Source organism: Stenella coeruleoalba (assembly GCF_951394435.1).
Source record: "Stenella coeruleoalba genome assembly, chromosome: 16".
In the NCBI taxonomy this organism is placed as follows: Eukaryota; Metazoa; Chordata; class Mammalia; order Artiodactyla; family Delphinidae; genus Stenella; species Stenella coeruleoalba.
The window spans coordinates 5,722,107-5,740,852 of NC_137162.1; the positions used below are offsets into that span (position 1 = coordinate 5,722,107).

Genomic DNA, 18,746 nt, shown 5'->3' on the forward strand with positions numbered 1-18,746 from the left:
CAATGTGACTCAGTACCAGTGGTGTTAACCTTGATCTTTGGTTGAGGCTGTGTCTCTCTACGGTTACCATTTTCCCTTTCCCATTCTCTCTTCGTTAAGGGAGTCTCCCTTTCAGCACTGCGCTGACGGGGTAAAGCAGAGAGGCACAAAAGACCCACTAAGTGTTTCTCCTCCTGCTTCCCTCCGTGAGGTCGGTCCCTGAGCAGCGATTCTCAACGCTGGCTGCACACCTGGGGATACCTGGGTCCCTTCCTAAGAGCAGTGGTTCTCCAAGTGTGGTTCGCTGGCCAGCAGCGTCAGTGTCCCTGGGGAACTTGTTACAAATGCAAATTCCTAGCCTCCACCTCTGACCTACAGATTGAAAGCTCTGGGGGTGGGGCAAGCAAACTGAATTTTTTTTTAACGTCTTTATTGGCGTATAATTGCTTTACAATGGTGTGTTAATTTCTGCTGTATAACAAAGTGAATCAGCTATACATATACATACATCCCCATGTGTCCCTCATGCGTCTCCCTCCCACCCTCCCTATCCCTCCCGGGGAGGCGGAAGGGTAAGCTGGGAGAAGTAGAGAGTGGCATGGACAGATAAGCAAACTGAATTTTAATGAGCCCTCCAGGTGATTCTGAGGCACAGGTTTGAGAACCATCTCCGAGCTGCTGTTGGCCTGATCACTGGGAGTTCCAAAGCTTCTCAGGTGATTCTAACGCGAGCTGAGGTTGAGAATATGACCCCTGGAGCCGTATGCCAATTTCAGGGCTTGCTTCTCCGGCCAAACTGGCCTCCTGCGGGCTGCTCTTCATCTGAATAATGGCTTTTTCTACTGTTTATGGCAGATTTTTTCCATCTCTCTAATCTGTATTATAAAACAGCAGAAATGTAATTTCCTGGTTAGCTTATGTTTTACGTGAAAAATGGCCAGTTTGAATCAGACAAAAGGGAAGACATCCTTCATCAAAGGGTAATGACCCCTGTTTAGTCGAATGGCAGCTTCCCCGGTTCACTGCGAGAGAAGGGAACAATTCAGTTCTCCTACATTGCTTTTCTTCAGGGCATCTTCCCCCCTACAGAGGAACGCTTCTTAGAAAACCAAGAGTGGGTAAAAGGGAGGCAGCCTTCTAGCCTCAGGACCCTCTGATCTTCGGGTCACTTTGGGGCCGCGTCTGGGATCTGAAGTAGAAACTCTCGGAAGGTGGGGACCTCCCACGCGCGGCACCGCCTTGCATTTGAAACTTGGAGTGTCTTCCACGCTGGTCTGATGGAGGCTTTCTCAGCCTCAGCACTGTGGAGGTTTGGGGCAGGATAAGCTCATTCACGGGGGGTGTCCTGTGCACTGTAGGGTGCTTGGCTGTATCCCTGGCCTCTGCCCACCAGATGCCACAGCACGTCCTCCCCATGTGCGATAAGCACAGATGTCTCGACATACTGCCAAACGCTCCCCAGGGCGGGGGCAGGGAGGGCAAAAGGGTCCCCAGTCATGAGCCACCGGTCTTAGGAGGCAGAAGTCACAGGGGTCTTAACCAAATGCCCTCCCAGCGGGTTCAGCAGCCGTGCAGGAAGCTCTCCTGTGTCCCCGGCCTCCTCCCTGCCCGGCGCTGCTGCCTCTGCCCTGGGAGCAGCCCCCAGCTCCCGGTTTCCAAGCCCACCTGGCTCCGACCCTGCATCCCCGCTCGTTTGACTCCATCTATGGTCTCCGAGGCAGCTCCCGGTGCTTTGCCTGGTGATGCACTCCAACCAGGTCACCTCTGGCCGTGAGGGACAGCCAGGTGGCCTCAACAATCTGTGAGCAGACTTCAATCCTCAGGCTTCCAGAACTTAGAGGACACAGGAGACCCAGGCATGGGGGCCTGGACGAGCCCACCTGCCGTCTGTGTGTCATTCTTGGTTTTGTAGTATGGCTGGCTGAGTGTGGTGCAGTGTCTTTTATGTCTACTTATTGCATTTTCACATGTGTGTAGTGCTGGGTTCCAGAGGGATATATTTCCCCCCCTTCATATAAATATGAGTTGCTTCTTTTTGAAGAGGTTTTCCTTTCATTAGACTTAGCAGGTTAATAGAATCAAATCGTCAGTGCCAAAACGATTCCAAAAAGCATATCCTTCTTTTGTCCCAGTCTTTACCTTTCCAGGTGACTCTGATTCTGTTGGACCAATGGCCTCTGGCCTCTGCCGGTTTATTCGGTATAGACAGCCTGCATCTGTCAGTGGATTGTGAATAGCATTGCACTGATGCCCATCACGGGAGAAGCACATTTTCTCTTTCAGATGTTTCACATCCAGAAGGAAGTGGGGAATTCCCATCCACTATATAGTCCAGGGCTTCCCCAGATGAAGGAATCCTTACAGGTGTAGGTGGGCAGAACATCAGGTACTGCTGAGACTTTGAAAGTCTCTGGTTTTACCCTCTAGAATAAGTAAGAGCTCCCCGCCCCTATTCCCACCCACACCTGAAGCTTCCCAGGGACCATAACTCTGTAGGATCGGATGTCTGCAAAGGGTAGGATTCTGGCAGGAGCCTCCCCAAAGCTGACCACATTGACCAGTTGATGGGAGTGGCTGGTGGGGCATCCATGCTCTCTTATGAGAGCAGTTCCTCACGTCACGCAGGGAGGAAGTGAGGAAGAAGTGAGGGGCGTGTGGGCCCCTTAAGATCCGTCCACATTCTCTCTTCTTACAAATGTTAGGACTCACAAAGTAGGGCCTTGCCGAGCTCCGTTTGCTTTTGGTGAGAGGGTCCGACTTGTTTTATGTGAATGATTTGAGAACCTAAAGCAAATTAAGCACCGAAACTATTCAATCCAGCTCCAGAGGGAGAAACCAGGGGCAATAGGAGGCTGGCCCACCCTCCCTGTCTAGACTCAAAATGGCAACAAATCGACTTACTTCTGATGCCAGTTCTACCCCCCCAGCAGTGTGTGCCTGGGAGAGTGACTGACGATTGTGAGGCCGCATCCGGGGTGAGTAGAAGCTTTGCCTTGATTGACTCAAGAGGTCTCCACGGGTCCTCAGAGGAAGTGGTGGAATGTGGTGGGTGAGACAGAAATAACCACAGGACAAAACTGTAAAATGTGCTTGGAAGAAAACTCACAGAATATCAGAGGGTTGAGAGACAGAGAGTTTGCATTGAGTTTGGGGAATCATGGAAGACTTCGTTTGAAATAAGACCTTAGTTCTTCCTTCTTGTGTTTGTAAGGGTAGCTGGTGACGGCTGTTGGGGCATCCAAAGTCAATGGCAATTTTGAATTCCCCAGCGACACCCGAACAGGCAGTTCCGTATCTATAGGTGTTCACTTTGAGAAGGTAGAGGATAGAAGCCCTGAAGTAAAGAAAACGTGTGGTTTATTGGGCAGAGGAAGAATGGTCCAGGTCTCAGGTGTTCACATCTGCGTGGTCTATACTGTGTTGTGTAGGACTGTTGAACCAAATGGTCTTCCCTTGGTCAGGTTTCATTTGCTTCCCTGAATCCTCGGTTCTGGGTCTTCTAAGTTCATCTGCTGATATACTTCTGCGCACACAGCAGAACTCTCTAGAGGCATAAAAGTGCAATGTAAATGCAGCATGGCAGGAGAAGCCACCCACCTGGCCGGGGGATCCTTTTCCTGGCAATGTCTTAAAATCTGTGAAGCAAATTTAAGCCCCCTCCTAAAATCCTGGCAGATATTAAATAGCAGTCTCTAAAATCATTAGAAAGACTTGATATATGATGAGAACGTTCCTCTCTGAGTTGTTTCTTGGATACTTTTGTTTTCCCCCAGGCTGGAAGTACAGGATCGATTAGCACAGCCCTTTGTGCCACATCCCAGCTGTGCAGTGGGAACCATCCCAAGAGTCTCACAGGCTGCTGGCTGGGCCCATCACTCAGATGCCTGATAGGTCCAGCCCCCAGACGTCCATGGACTGCTTGGCCATTAGCTATGATGGTAGTGAAAAAAGATGAGCCAGATGGTCATAACATCATTGGCTCCTGGACTCTTTGTTTCTCAGAGTTTCCAGAGCCTGAAGATTGTGTATTTGGTTGGATTAGAGTTGAAATGCCAACTGTGTGGGTTTTTTTTTACCAGCTATTAAACACAAATTATTTCTAAGTAATTTTCATAGCCAATGTCTGTAAGGGATAGAGACAAAAAAAAAAGTTATGTAAATTGTTTGTTACAGTTTTCAAACATGCAGGTTACAGAGTATCTTTTTTGATTCTGTGGCTTGACAGACACTTTGTCCTGGACCTAACTTTACCCTCCTCTGAGACATCTTTTCCTCTAGGTCTTGACTTTGGCCCTTGTCCTATCTTTGGTCTGCCCAGCCCATCGTAGCAATAACCCCCTACTTTTGATATCTGATCAAACTTCTCATCTCCCATTTTTGATATCTGATCACCTCGGCTTGCCTTTAGCAAGAATCCCTCTGACTCTTTATGTTTGCTATTTTTTTGGCTGTACCACATGGCATGCAGGATCTTAGTTCCCCGACCAGGGATCGAACCCATGCCACCTGCAGTGGAAGCATGGAATCTTAACCACTGGACCACCAAGGAAGTCCCAAGAATCCCCCTGACTCTTGATGTCTCTTGTTAGGAATTTTCCATCCATTGAGCCTCTCACTCTGCTCCTTGGCTATAAATCCTCAACTTGCCCTTGAGCTTGGTCTCTCTCCTATTGCAATAGTCTTGAATAAATCTTCCCTACCATTGTAACAAGTGTCAGAATCATTATTATGTTTTTATTAATTAATTAATTTTATTTTTGGCTGCACGTGGGCTTTCGCTAGTTGTGGGGAGCGGGGGTTACTCTTCGTCGTGGCGCACGGGGTTCTCATTGCGGTGGCTTCTCTTGTTGCAGAACATGGGCTCTAGGCACGCAGGCTTCAGTAGTTGTGGCTCACAGGCTCTAGAGCGCAGGCTGAGTAATTGTGGCACACGGGCTTCGTTGTTCCGCAGCATGTGGGATTCTCCCAGACCAGGGCTCGAACCCGTGTCCCCTGCATTGGCAGGTGGATTCTTAACCATTAACCAAGTCTCATTATTATTTTTTTGTCCCATTATTTTTTAATAATTATTTTTAATGGGCTACTATCTAAGGTGAGTAAGGCAAACATTGCCTCTGTTTTACTAAAAAAGACACTGAAGTTCCAATTGTTCAGTCCACAGAACAAATGGCCGTGTTGGGACTAGAGCTGCAGGACCCTGACCTCTGGTTGGTGGGTCTGGCTTTGCAGATCACACACTCTGTGCTCATCCCATCAAGCCAGACATCTGAGTTTCTTTATTTGGTTTTACTCCGTGTGGACAGAAAACTCCATTCAAGATGTGCAGCGGGAAGGGACCCACCCCACAAAGGGTGCAGAGGGGAGAGAAGGGGGGAGGAGGGTACCACTTTGACCTCTGGGTCCCCCAGAGACCAGGCTTCCTAAAGCTGCTGGTTTAACCAGTTTTCACCAGTTTCTGCTTCTGCTCCTGGAAATAACCTTCAGGGTAGAGTCTTTTTTTTGCGTTATGTGGGCCTCTCACTGTTGTGGCCTCTCCCGTTGTGGAGCACAGGCTCCGGACGCGCAGGCTCAGCGGCCATGGCTCACGGGCCCAGCCGCTCCGGGGCATGTGGGATCCTCCTGGACCGGGGCACGAACCCGTGTCCCCTGCATCGGCAGGCGGACTCTCAACCACTGCGCCACCAGGGAAGCCCAGGGTAGAGTCTTTAGCTCCTATTTAAGATTATCCCCAAACGGCTTCCATTTTGAATAAATGGGCAGGACACCTCGAGCTGGCTGTGTGGTGTCAAGAGAGTTCTTAACTCCTTTATGCTTTGCTTTTCCTTGTGTTCAACCTAGAAGGCAGCCAGCACGAAAGCTAATTACAGTTACAGAACTCGGCGAGTCTAGTGTGCAAGAGCATTGATTGTGGAAAAGAGGGTGAAAGATACAGGGAGGGGAGAGAATCCAATTAGTGACAGAATTTGGAATCAGGGGTTCGGCTCCCTTTCTCACTGCTCTTTCCTCTCTACCGTCCGAGTCAGCTCACTGTGTGTTGTCGCTAAATCTGACCCAGTGGGTGGAGTGATGGCCGCAGTTGGCCCTTCTGGGATACAGGCTCAGGACCGGGAGGTTAACGTCCCCAGGAAGCTTGGCTCCTGAGCTGGTGCCTCCGCTTAGCATCATACATGATATGTGGCCTGTAGTGCATTTGCTGATGAAAGACGTTCAGATCAGCAGGGTGCTAACCCCATTTCAGGGGAGGATGGCAGGTAAATCAAGGGAGGATGCTTCTCTGGACTCTGTGTTAAACTGAATCTCTCAGGAGTGCCCCAGTCTGATTCGCGGGCCACAGGCCTCAAATTCAACAGGAGAATCGATGACCATATGCACACCTGCAACAGACACTAACTGGCTTCTTTCCTTATTTCCTGGGCCACTAGGGCACCCTCCTGGGTCTTCCATGGAAGATCTTTAATCTCATGCCTATCACCGTAACAGTCATGTCGCATGCTGTGATTGTGCGCACGCCCACATCCCAGGGGATCTGAGCTCCTTCAGGCACGGATGTTGTCTTTGGGGCCCTGGTGATTAGCCCCTGGGAAGTACCTGATAATCCCCTGCTGAATGTGCTACTGCATTTCCTGGGAAAACCCCTGGACCGAGGCGGGCCGAGCAGAGTTGGAATCTCAGCCATGGGATGGGAATCGGGAAGGAGGGACCGCACCTGTGCTCTGCCCCTTCCCAGCTGTGCACCTGTGGTCTGGTTGCTTGACTTCTCTGAGACTTGGTTTCTGCACTTGCCCCAGGACCCTTATGAGAGCTAAATGAGCAACTTTTGTGTTAGTTTTAATGGAGCGTCTTACTGAGTGGGATGAGCTTTGACGGGGTGACTTTCTCCCCTAGAGGTCTAGAGGGTGGGCTCTGAGTCAGACCCAGCCCACCTCCACGTTGTGTCTTTAACCCAGGGACTCACACGTTTCATGCTTCACCTCACCCTTCACACCCACCCCTTGTGGGGATTAGATGAGCACCTTCTCTCCATTAAGCCCCCTGCTTGGCGCCTGGAATACCGATACCCAGTAAGTGTCAGTTATGCACCTAATTTATGCTCCAGGTACTTCTCATCAAATATCTGTTTGATCTCCCAGGTACCACTCTTCAGCAGTAAGAGAAATCATTTTTAAACATTTCCCTAAAATTGTTTTTAATGAAGAGTACTGCAGATTCATTGCTGAAAAGAAATGCAGCAAGAACAAGTGGCACCCCGCACAAGCAGACCACTGGTAAGACTTTATCACGCTCCCTTTGTACCGCACAAGCAGACCACTGGTAAGACTTTATCACGTTCCCTTTGTACCGCTTTCTGTGTGTGTACAACTTTATGTTATATGATGGGTATTGAAATAATTTGCTTTCTTACCTGGAAATTTCAGTTGTTTCTTTTTTATATTATAATCAGCACCTTTGCCATTTAAAAAATATCTTTTTCCTCACTTCTGATTATTTCCTTTGGATCTCTCCTCGTCAGGGCACTGGTGACACCTCAGCTAGGGATGGTGAGAGCAGTTTTGTCCTGGGTATTTTAGTCTCCTTGAATTTGTCTATGTCTAATCTACTAACCAGTATCAGCCCATGGCAGTTGCTCTAAGAATGCTCACTTATTTTTATTTAATTTTATTTTTTAATAAATTTATTTGTATATTTTTGGCTTCATTGGGTCTTCCCTGCTATGCCCGGGCTTTTTCTAGTTGCAGCGAGTGGGAGCTACTTTTCGTTGTGGTGCACGGCTTCTCATTGTGGTGGCTTCTCTTGTTGTGGAGCACGGGCTCCAGGAGCACGGGCTTTAGTAGTTGTGGCACGTGGGCTCAGTAGTTGTGGCGCACGGGCTTAGTTGCTCTGTGGCATGTGGGATCTTCCCGGACCAGGGCTCGAACCCGTGTCCCCTGCATTGGCAGGTGGATTCTTAACTACTGAGCCACCAGGGAAGTCCTCACTTATTGTTTTTTGAAATAGGCCCAGTCAATGCCATTTATTATACATGTTGAACAGCCTCTGAGACCCAAGAGCTCTCACATGAGGTTTTCTCCTTTTTCATTTTTGCATCAAACTGGTTCGTCCAAGAGCCTGCTTACAAGGAAGACAAAAACAGAGTAATCCTCAGTAAAATGAAACAAATAGGAAAAGCTGAACAGTTTACATATGAAGAACAAAGGTTAAAAAACTCACCAGACAAAAACCACACCGAACACTCATCCCATTTAATTTCCTGTTACATGCTCTGAGGAAGCTGAGAACACCAGGCCCCAAGGCAGCAATGCTCTTGAGGCTGTAGTTCAGGCTCCCTCTATGTGACAGTTTCATGCACACACACCCACACATACCAGTGACCCAGGCAGAAGTACACACGTGTGCACAGGTGGCCAGAGAACCACGGGGCAGGGTTGGGGGAGAATGGGGAAAGGAGGGGCCAGTCAAGGAGATGCTATCAGCTGGAAACTGGGGACCCAGAGAACCCTTCTGCTGTAGGCTAAGCAAGAGTAAAAATTAAAACAAAGGCAGAACACAGGATGAATGTATGATGCTCAGAGGAGATGGACAGATGAAAAGGAAAAGATGCAGGGGGAGTTTCGGGAAAGCAGCCTCAGAAGCAGAAGTTTTTCTTCATTGGGAACTCAGATGATCAGAGGTCCTCTGTCCCCAGTGAAATACTGAGGCTGAAGGAACATGCCACAGCACGTTCCTCTGCATCCTGTGCTCTCTCTGAAGGCAGAGGGAAACCACAAGCACCCACCCTCTAGCCCTCTCCATTGCCGCTCTTGAGGACTTTCCCCAGTACCTCCCCCAAAATGACATCCACATACACAAAGTTAGGCCTGGCAAAAAGCCAAGCATAGAAAGCCTCAGTAACTCTTCTTGGTGGAAGCAAAGCCAGAGAAGCCCATCACAGCTGCCACCTCACCTTCCTCCTCCAATGTCAAGTCCTCCTCTGCCCTTCTTTTCTTCTCCTTCTGTTTCTCTTTCTCGTAGGCTTTGGCCTTTTCCTCCTCTTCTCTGAGTTCCTTTAGCCTTCCCTCCAAATCATAATCCTTCTTCTTCTTTTCCATTTTCTTCTCGTTGACTTCAAAACATTTCTTCACCTGATCCAAAGTGGAATGTTCCACACGTGTAGACATGCCCAGGTTTCACTGATGTTTCTTTCCGCTACTGTGATCCAGGAAGTTGATGGAGTCTTTCAGCACACCGTCACAGACATTGCAGTAGTATCCTCCCGTCTCAGACTGTGGGGTGGTCTTGGTAATGACAGTTGTCCTCCCGGGTTTGGATTCCAGGTCCACCTTGGAGTCCCTATGCCGGAGAAGCTCTCGCTTCCCTGGCCGCACTGGTTTTCCATCCTTCTTTTCTCTCTCTTCCGTGAGCCTCTTCTCGGCGAGCTGTTCATATTCATCTTTGTCCCACTTTCAGCAAAAATCCAAGTTTTTTGTCCCACTGCCGACGCCATCTTCACTGCCCCTCACTTATTTTTAAATCAATACTTATATCCTAATTTCAGGGTGTTTTCAGTCTCTCTGAGTCCAAGTTCATTCTTGAATCTACAGCGATTTTCTGACTCAGTTCCATAAATGCTGTAAATACATTTCTATTTTTCTAGCTCTAGATGTTCCATTTTACTTATCTGTGCATTATTTAGGAGGGGTGGTTTCTTTTGTGATACGGCTTTCTTCGAGACAATTTCTGCAACTATCCTGGCAGGCAGAGAGGTTGAATACGCCTCTCTGGTTTTTGTGAGGAGAGGGTATCTCTGTTGGACTCAGAAATGCCTGCAAGATTCTCTCCAGTGACTCCAAAGTTCCGTTATCTCTTCTTTTCCTCCCTTTTCTCCCATTGTCCATTTTCCATTACACCCCACACAAAGCATGTCGGGTAACACATTGTATGTCCTTGGGCTCCATTACCGTGAGACGCCTGTAAGGGGAAATAGGGAAATTTATCGAGCTCCTACTAGGGGCATCCTCCTAGGCACTTCTCTGAGGTGTTTAAAATTTAATATTTGTTCTAATCCTGTACGTGAGACAATCTCCTCCCACCCATTACTAAGTAAACTAAGCCTCCATGGTAGAGGCAGAGGGAGAGGCCAGATGGAGGATCCAGTTGTTCCCGATTCCCAGTAAGTCCTTGCCCTTCTGGCACTGTGATTCTTTGATCCATCCATGGATTCCTTGAGCCAGTGGGTTCCTCTCTTTGTCCAGCCTGGTGCAGGTGGGTTTCTGTCACTGGCAACCCCCAGAATCCTAACACACTGTATATATTTGACCTTCCACAAGACTTCCACTGTATATGTTTGACCTTCTCAAGAGCTCCTTGAGATTAGCTACTGGGTCCATTCTTACTCTCTGATCCCCAGCAGAAGAAGGAAGAACATCTTCTGAAACCAAAATGATCGATTGATTGAAAATTGAACAGAATCTTTGAAATCAGGATTATTTTGCAAATTTGGTCAAAATTTGGGCCACTTGGTCTTTTAATATAAAGTTCCTTTCAACATGAAAATTCCGTTAGTTATAACCAAGGCGTGAGTGTGTAAAAACTTGGAAATTCCCATCATGAGGACTTGAGCGTCTTCGAAGATCATTGACAGTGTTTCCCTGAAGCCCTCTCCAGAAGCCATTCATGAGTGAGCAGCTGGTGAATTCGAAAGGAAGAAGAAAGGAAGGCAGGGCAAGGGAAGCCGATGGCCTGGGAGAAGCCTCTGGTGTTGAGAAACGGGGGGTGGATGAGAGCTTCCCTGTGCCCATCCTGCAGAACCAAGTGAATCCTAGTCGGTATGACTGCTTGACTGCAAGGTACAAACGTCTGCTCGTGTAGGTGCAAGTAATGTGGGATTTGTGGTCAGAATAAAAGTGTATTCCTTGGATCCCAAATACAGTGAGGACCGGCCAGCCAGACCAGGGTGCCCTGGCAGCTCTCTCTCCCCTTTCATCTTTAGTGCCAGTCTGCTTTTTTTTGCTCTCTGCAGCCCAGCTTCTCTGGTCATCCCCTTGCACACGGTCCTGGCATGGTCAGCCTTAAACAGCAGAGTCCTCAGCTAGTTGGCTCATTCTCTTGTTCCCGATGACAAAGCTTCTCTGAGGAAATTTGATTGGCTAAGCTTGAATCGAGCTTCCACCTCTTAGCCAATCATCTGCAGTCAATGGGGTCATGTGATTTAAGGAGCTCTCTGATGGAGAGAGAAGCTCTCAGTCAGTACAGCCTGCTCAAGAAAACATTGCAGCGACTTAAACTTGGAGCAACATTTGCAAATAATTAATAGTTTAATAAGCATTGTTAACTGTAGAATGACTCACCACCAGTTCGCTAAAAAAGAAAACAAATCTGGATCCTTTTGTGTATTTCAAGAATGACCCAATTACAGTATTCTTGACATACACTGGGTTTTCCTGGAAGACATCTGCTGTGTGTGGCGAGGTAGCCTTGAACTTCACGTTTAAGCCCTGTCATGTCTACAGTGGCTTGCTTACAAGGCTGTCAGGTGGCAGTATTTTATGCAAATGATAGCTCCCTCTTACAAGGTTGTATATTTTTCTAACTTAACACACGTGCATGTTCACGTAATCCTCGAAAGAAATAAGGTGAAAGAGCCACAGCAAGATAAATGTGGGAACATGAATCGGGATACATGAATCGGGGGATACATGAATCGGGGAAGAATAGCTACTGTTATGCCACTTTGATTACTTTTTACATTGTGACATGATGGATAGAACAAAAGCAGGACAAGACAAGATAAAATAAAGATGGGACTTAAGCCTATTAATCAGATTAAAAATCACAGTGCAGGAAGCATCCTGTGAACACAATTGGCTGAGATATAAGAAAACATAAACATGTCCCTCTTTCCCCTGGTAGACAGGTAAGATATGAAGAAAATGAGGCAACTATGGGGAATTGAGTGAGAGTAACAGAGATGCTTGAAATCATGGCGCTCGGCCCTCCCCTTTGCTCCAAGTCAATACACAGGGTATAGTCTCTCCCTTCTGTGATTTGTCTTTTGTGGGTGGGCTTGGGTCCATGTGTGGAGAGAAGTGGTGTTGAAGTCAAAAGGATGAACAGAGACCTCAGGATGAAGGGTGGAACTCACTGGCTCCTGAGAGTGCATGGAGCACAGAAGCCGTCATCCGTGTCCCACCAGAAATAGCTCCAGGTTGAGTGAAGTCCAAGGAGAATCTCTTGGTCTATCAAAGTCAGCAATAAAAATGAGGTAGGGCCACATCAACAGATGAATGGATAAAGATGATGTGATATATGTATATATGCACATTCACACATACATACATACATGCACACAATGGAATATTACCCAGCCATAAAAAAGCATGAAATAATGCCAATTTACAGCAACATGGATGGACCTAGAGATTATCATACTAAGTAAGTCAGACAGAGAAAGGTAAATATCATATGATATTGCTTACATGTGTAATCTAAAAAAAGATACAAACGAACTTATTTACAAAAGAGTAATAGGCTCACAGACATAAAAAACAAAATTATGGTTACCAGTTTTCTAATTTAACGCAGTGAATGTGTGTGGGGGAGAGATAAACTAGAAATGTGGGATGAACAGATGCACACTACTATATATAAAATAGGTGAACAACAAGGACCTACCGTATAGCACAGGGAACTCTACTCAATATCTTGTAATAAACTATAATGGAAAAGAATCTGAAAAAGAATGTATGTATATGTACAGCTGAATCACTTTGCTCTTCACCTGAAACTAATACAACATTGTGAATTCACGATACTTCATTTAAAAAAATGATTAAATAAAATGAAATAGGACCAAACCAGAGAGCCCTTGTATAATTAGGATGCATTGGGTCATGAACTCAAACCGAGTTTAAACAGCGTTTGGGATTAATTTGCATGTGCAGCTGGTCAGTCTAGAGCAGGGCGGACTTCAGGGATGCTTTGATTTGGCTCCTCCGTGTCATCAGGGGCCTGATTGCTTTCTGTGCATCCACTCTGGCTTCCCTGCTGTCAGGCTCTGTCCTCAGGGACAGGGACAGAGTTCCAGACTTCACAGCCCCCTCCTCCTCCAAGGCACAAGGAGCCAGTGTCTCCCAGCCTGCCCAGACCAGGGACGAGCATCTTCCTTGGAAACCTCAGCAAATTCTCCTCCCTCCAGAGTGGAACTGGAATTTACCCAAGACAGAGGGTGGTCAGTGGCGGGGCTGCCGTAGGACACTTCTGAGGACTAGCGGGAAGAAGTCCACCCTGGACAGTGCCATCCACCCAGTCCCGGAGAAGTCTGTCACAAGTTCCTTGAGAGTGGGGCTGTAAGAAGACCAACCACAGTGGGACCTCTAATGGCAGGCTCTTATTCTGTCAGGGAGAGCCCCCCAACCCTCTCATTTTGGGGCAAGTGGGTGAGCTCGGCCCCGAGATCAGAAGTGGAGGTGACACAGCAATGGTTTTGCAAGGCTCAGCCATTCACAGTTTTGAACAGCGACAGGCAGTTCCCAGAGCAGCAGAAAAAGGTCCCCAAGGAGGGTAACACCTGAGCTCTCCTTGACCCCACTGGAGAAAGGGGAGGGGAACAGGGTCATTGTTTCTGGACCCTCAACTGCCCTTCCTAATACAAGTTTGGTGGCCTGGTGGACACAGGCCACATCCCCACTGCCACTTGTCATCGCCAACGCAACTTGATTTATGATGCTTCCCAACCCGCCGCCACCTCTACCCCACACCGAGGAAATAATTCCAGTTCTGTGAAGTTTCCTCCAGGATGGGGGTTCCAGACGACTTTCCATCATTCATCCCCACCAGTGAAGAATTTTTAGGGCACTCCTAATATAGGACAATTTTTGCCTCTGAAGTATGACCACGAGCTATTGTATTAACATGTTCTATACAGATATTGAAAACAGATGAGATAAAAGTATGTACAAATAAAAGATGTAATCTTTCCCCACCCCTGTGGACACCAGCATGTCTGTGCAAGTGCCCAGACCAGGTTTGGAGGCCATTGTCCCAGGGCCACCAGACTTCAGGAGCCTTGAGAGCAGGCAGCATGCTCGGTTTCTTTCTTAAATTATTTGTAACTGTGGTGAAGTATACATAACGTAAAAGTTACCATCGTAACCATTTTCTGTGTCCACTTCCGTGACATCAAGTGCACTAACATTGTTGTGCAGCCATCACCAGCATCCATCTGCAGAACTCTTTCATCTTGCACAACTGAAACTCCATAACCATTAACTAATAGCTCCCCATTCCCCTCTCCCCCAGCCCCTGACAACTCTCATTCTACTTTCCACCTCTGTGAATCTGACCACTCCAGGTACTGCATATAAGTGGAGTCGTAGAGTTGTCCTTTTGTGTTTGGCTCATTTCACTTAGCATAATGTCTTCAAGATTCATCCATGTTGTAGCAGGCGTCAGAACATTTTTTTTGTGTGGCTGAGTAATATTCCATCATATAGATAGACCACATTTTGTTTATCTGTTCATCCTTTAATGGACACTTGGGTTGCTTCCACTTGGCTGTTGTGAATAAGGCTGCAATGAACATAGGTGTACAAATATCTCTTTGGGACCTTGCTTTCTGTTCTTTTGGGTATGTACCCAGAAGTGGAATTGCTGGGTCACGTGAGAATCCCACGTTTAATCATTTAAGGATGCGCCATATTGTTTTCCACAGTGTCTGCACCGTTCTGCCTTCCCACCAAGGGTGCGCAGTTCAGGGACCGTGTTTCACTGAACCTTGTGTTCCTCCTGCTTGGAACTGTGCTGTTCATCAGAAAGTGTCCATGATGGAGTGAACGCCTGAGCAAGAGGCAGCCTAGTTTCACTGAAATTCTGGGAGAGTTGGCGGGGGGAGGTAAGAGCTTCAGCTCCAGCAGGGACCAGGTGGGCTGGCAGCAGGGAAGTCTGGACACCGGGCAACAGAAGGCTCCACCTAGTGGGACCTGCACTTGACTCTGAATTATTCATTTTCTAGCTAAGACGCCAAAGGGGCTGCCACCCCTTTCTTCAGAGGACTCAGGTTGTACCTTTGAAAACTATTTTAGCCTTTGCCATTGGCTGGCAGGGTGTATGCTTCATGTAAAGCTCCCCCTTCCCCAAACCAAACCCTCAGACTTTCCGTTTTCTTCTTTTTGAAAAGGGCACTGGATGGTCTGGCTCTATATTCCTGGTTCATTTCATTTCTCCAAAACAAGGCTGTTTTCTTGTTTATGAAACAGTGAATCTGGTGTTATGGTCAGTAAGCAGTTTAGAACTCTCATTGCCCCGTTAACTTAGGCTAGTATCGCATAGTATTATAATTTGTGTCTAAATTCAGATTGGGATAGAAATTACTTAAATCGTGGAGTTGCTTCTTATTTCACATTGTAATAGGAAATGTTTCTATTCAGCTACCTAAGATAAAATGAATTCAGCTACCTAAGATAAAATGAATAGTTTTCTTTTTTTTTTTTTTCTCTCCCTTTTTTGGTCATTGTTAGTGTACTCAAAATTCTGATCAATGAGTTTGCATGTGATGCTGAATGACAAGCTCTTTGAACGATCCCGTTGAAAACCAGTCCCTCTTCTTTCTTCGGCCCTTTTTTGGAGAGGGTTATTTTCCCTCAGTGTCCTGTGTTATACTGACCTAAGGGAAGAACGGGTAACAGGGAGAAATAAATGTCTGTCTAGTGAAAAAAAAATAGGGCCGTCAACCAATTTGAATGTTAACTGTAGGATGAGAAGCACAGAGAAACCTTAGCAAAGGCAGAAGGCAGGAGCAAGGAAACCGAAGATGGGGAGAAGAAAGCATGCAGGAAACCCGAGGAGGCGCCCTTTGTGATCAGCTCCAGGGAGGAGGGATGGAATCCGAGGTCCATCCCCTCGGATGATGGGCTGGCCGGGGACACAGGCTGGGCAATGCGGCCAAGGGTGAAGAGCCCCAAGACTGAGAACCTGGGGACATGAGAAAGGGGAGAGAGCGAATTTGCCCCTTGAGGTAGCCTCGCCCCACACCTGGGGCCCAGGCGCAGGAAGTTGGCACGGTGGACAGTGCATGCTGGACATAGACACTGGCCAGACTGGTCCAGCAGGCTTCATCTCCTGTCAGCGAGGATGCTACAGTTTGTCACCCTTGGCCTGTGGAGGCCTCTCAGACAGGTGCTGAGGAGGGCAGGGGGAGGGGGAGTCCACCAGGTGATCAAGACGGAACACACCTGGATAAACAACAAGGTCCTACTGTGTAGCACTGGGAACTATATTCAATATATCTTGTAAACAAGAATGGAAAAGAAAAAATAAAAAGGCTATTAAAGCTGAGTGTTAGAAAAAAAGAAAAAGAGGGAACACACCTGAGGAGATCGGGCAGGTGTGGGCTTCCTAACGGGCGTGAGATCACTTCAAATGCAGCTTAGAAAGGAAATCCTGTTCTAAAGAGGTGTGCAAGGGCTTCCCTGGTGGCGCAGTGGTTGAGAGTCCGCCTGCCGATGTAGGGGACGTGGGTTCATGCCCCGGTCCGGGAAGATCCCACATGCCGCGGAGCGGCTGGGCCCATGAGCCATGGCCACTGAGCCTGCGCGTCCGGAGCCTGTGCTCCACAACGGGACAGGTCACAGCAATAAGAGTCCCGCGTACCGCAAAAAAAAAAAAAAAAAAGAGGTGTGCACTTTGCTGAATTATATTCAAACCTCTTAATAGAAAGCTATTGCCCCAAGAGGGAGACGCCTATAACAGGGTGAGGGAGTTACCCATTCACGGACACAGATGGAGTTCGGACAAAGGCTGGAGATACCCATGCTGGCAAACTTTGGAGAAGTGGCGGGAAGAGCAGCTTTGCTGTTACGGAGTCTGTTCCTTTTGCTGGTGTCCTGACAGGGATGCCCCCGTAGGGATGCCCACTGGGGCAAAATCGGCTAGGCCTACACTTCCCTTTACTGGTTCTGAGTCAATAAGAGATAGCCTTATACTCTCTCGGCATGGGTTTCAGAATAACACCTCGGTGATACTTCCTCAGGCTTACACCCCCTTGAACACAGGTTGGAATCAGAGAAAAACCTACAGCGAGGCATTCAGCCTCTCTGTGACCTGCCTGAGTGTTTGACAATCCTTCACCCTGATTCTTCCAGAAGGTTGCTGACCCTCAAGCAGGACCATGGAAATAGCTCCTGGGCCTCTGAGTCACACCAGGTACTCTGAATGGTGATTGACTCAGCATTCTGTGAGGAAGGCTGATTCGTGGCCTCTGGCAGTCTCCTTACGCACAGGCTTCATTCCCTATTTGTCTGTGCGGATGCATTTGTGACCACACTATCACACGTAACCAATGGTTACTGGGCTTCTGTTCTGAGCAGGGCACTGAGCTAGCTGGACATTAGGAGGACCCAGCGGAGATTCTGATACTCATCCCATTGAGAGCAGAATGGGCACCACCAAAGTGCCTGGGGGACAGATTTCAAGGTCAAAGATGAGACAGGAGAGGTCCCTGAGGGACCTAGAGTTTAGGTGTCAAGGGGACACCATAGGCGATTTGGAATTGGGTCCAGCCCGGGTTCTCCTGAGAGCAGAGCCTGCAGAAGCTGACCTGGGATGTGTACCCAGGAGCGGGCATGAGTGAGGAACCAGGGGGGGAAACTGAGAAGACGGGAAGGCCGGGGAGAGGGTCTGTGGGGCAGGCACCCCGGGCAGCTGGCGCCCCATCACCAGCCCTGTGGATAAGCCTTAGGAAGCACATCTCAGGCCTGTCCCTGGGCATCCGCCAGCCCCTGATCCCATTGACCTCGGTGGCCCTGCTGGTGGCCCTGCACAAAGCTGGCCAGAGCGGCACAGAAAGAGGAAGACGGGGTGGAGGGGACTGGATGGTGCCACAAGAGATGTGCGCTTCAGCGACCGAGGGCTCCAAGCGTGGCCTCAGGCGCAAGGTCTGCATGTAACTCCAAGCCACGCCTTTCCAGATGTTGCTGAGAATATCTAATCTCTGCAAGTCCTTCTCTTAGGGCAAACCCCCCAACATCCACATTCATAACAGCCTGGCATAACCCTATCGTTCATCCGAGCTTCAGGCAGTGGAAAGGGGGCAGCGAAGGAGGCGCATGGAGGAGGGAAGGCAGGGAGGAGGAAGCAACCTTGAGAACCACCACCAGTGGCACCGCGCCGTGCTCTCCTGGGCTTCACATTCTTGGGGGGTGAGGGAGAGACTATGGAAAACAGTCACAAATATATATGTTGGGATAAGAAGTAACATGAAGAAGAACCGAGTAGGGCAAGGGAGGTGTTTGGCCTGGGAGCGTCCCTTCCAAAGTCGGAATCTGAGTTGGGGGCAGAGTAAAGGGAGGAGAAGCTGAGCAGATGTACAGGGAAGGGGGACCAGGTGGGAGTGTGATTAGCAAGTCACAGTGGCAAGTAACTCTTCATAGAATCATCTGGGTCAGGCTCCCCTCCCCTCCCCTCTAACTCTTCCAGCACATTCCATGGGGCAGGGGCTGTGCTGCCTTGTTCTCAGCCGTAGTCTTAGCCACAGTCAAAGCCAGAGTCTTAGGCTGGTCCGAGCCTGGTGCCCAGCACTTGGGACCGTTCACTGCAAGGTGCACACACCTGGCGGGCATACCGCCTTCCTGGGGCGCACCAAGCCCGAGCATGTACAGCAGCTGGGTTACAGGCTAGAGAAGCGGGTTTGGTCTTTGGGGCTGACTTTCCTGTTTCACCGGGGACTTCCTAGGATTGCGGATCTTAGAGGTCACGGAGAGTGGTCAGGGCCAATGGAAGAGGTTCTGCACTTCATC

General features: G+C 48.5%; 1 pseudogene across 1 annotated transcript; it reads right to left on the reverse strand.

The window, feature by feature from the left end:
- Positions 1-8,861: 8,861 nt before the first annotated feature.
- LOC307175159 (zinc finger matrin-type protein 2-like) lies at positions 8,862-18,569 on the reverse strand (annotated as a pseudogene). The gene is made up of 3 exons: positions 18,559-18,569; positions 15,791-15,924; positions 8,862-9,475 (listed from the first exon to the last, which is right to left on the reverse strand). The product of its transcript is annotated as a zinc finger matrin-type protein 2-like (transcript).
- Positions 18,570-18,746: the final 177 nt, after the last annotated feature.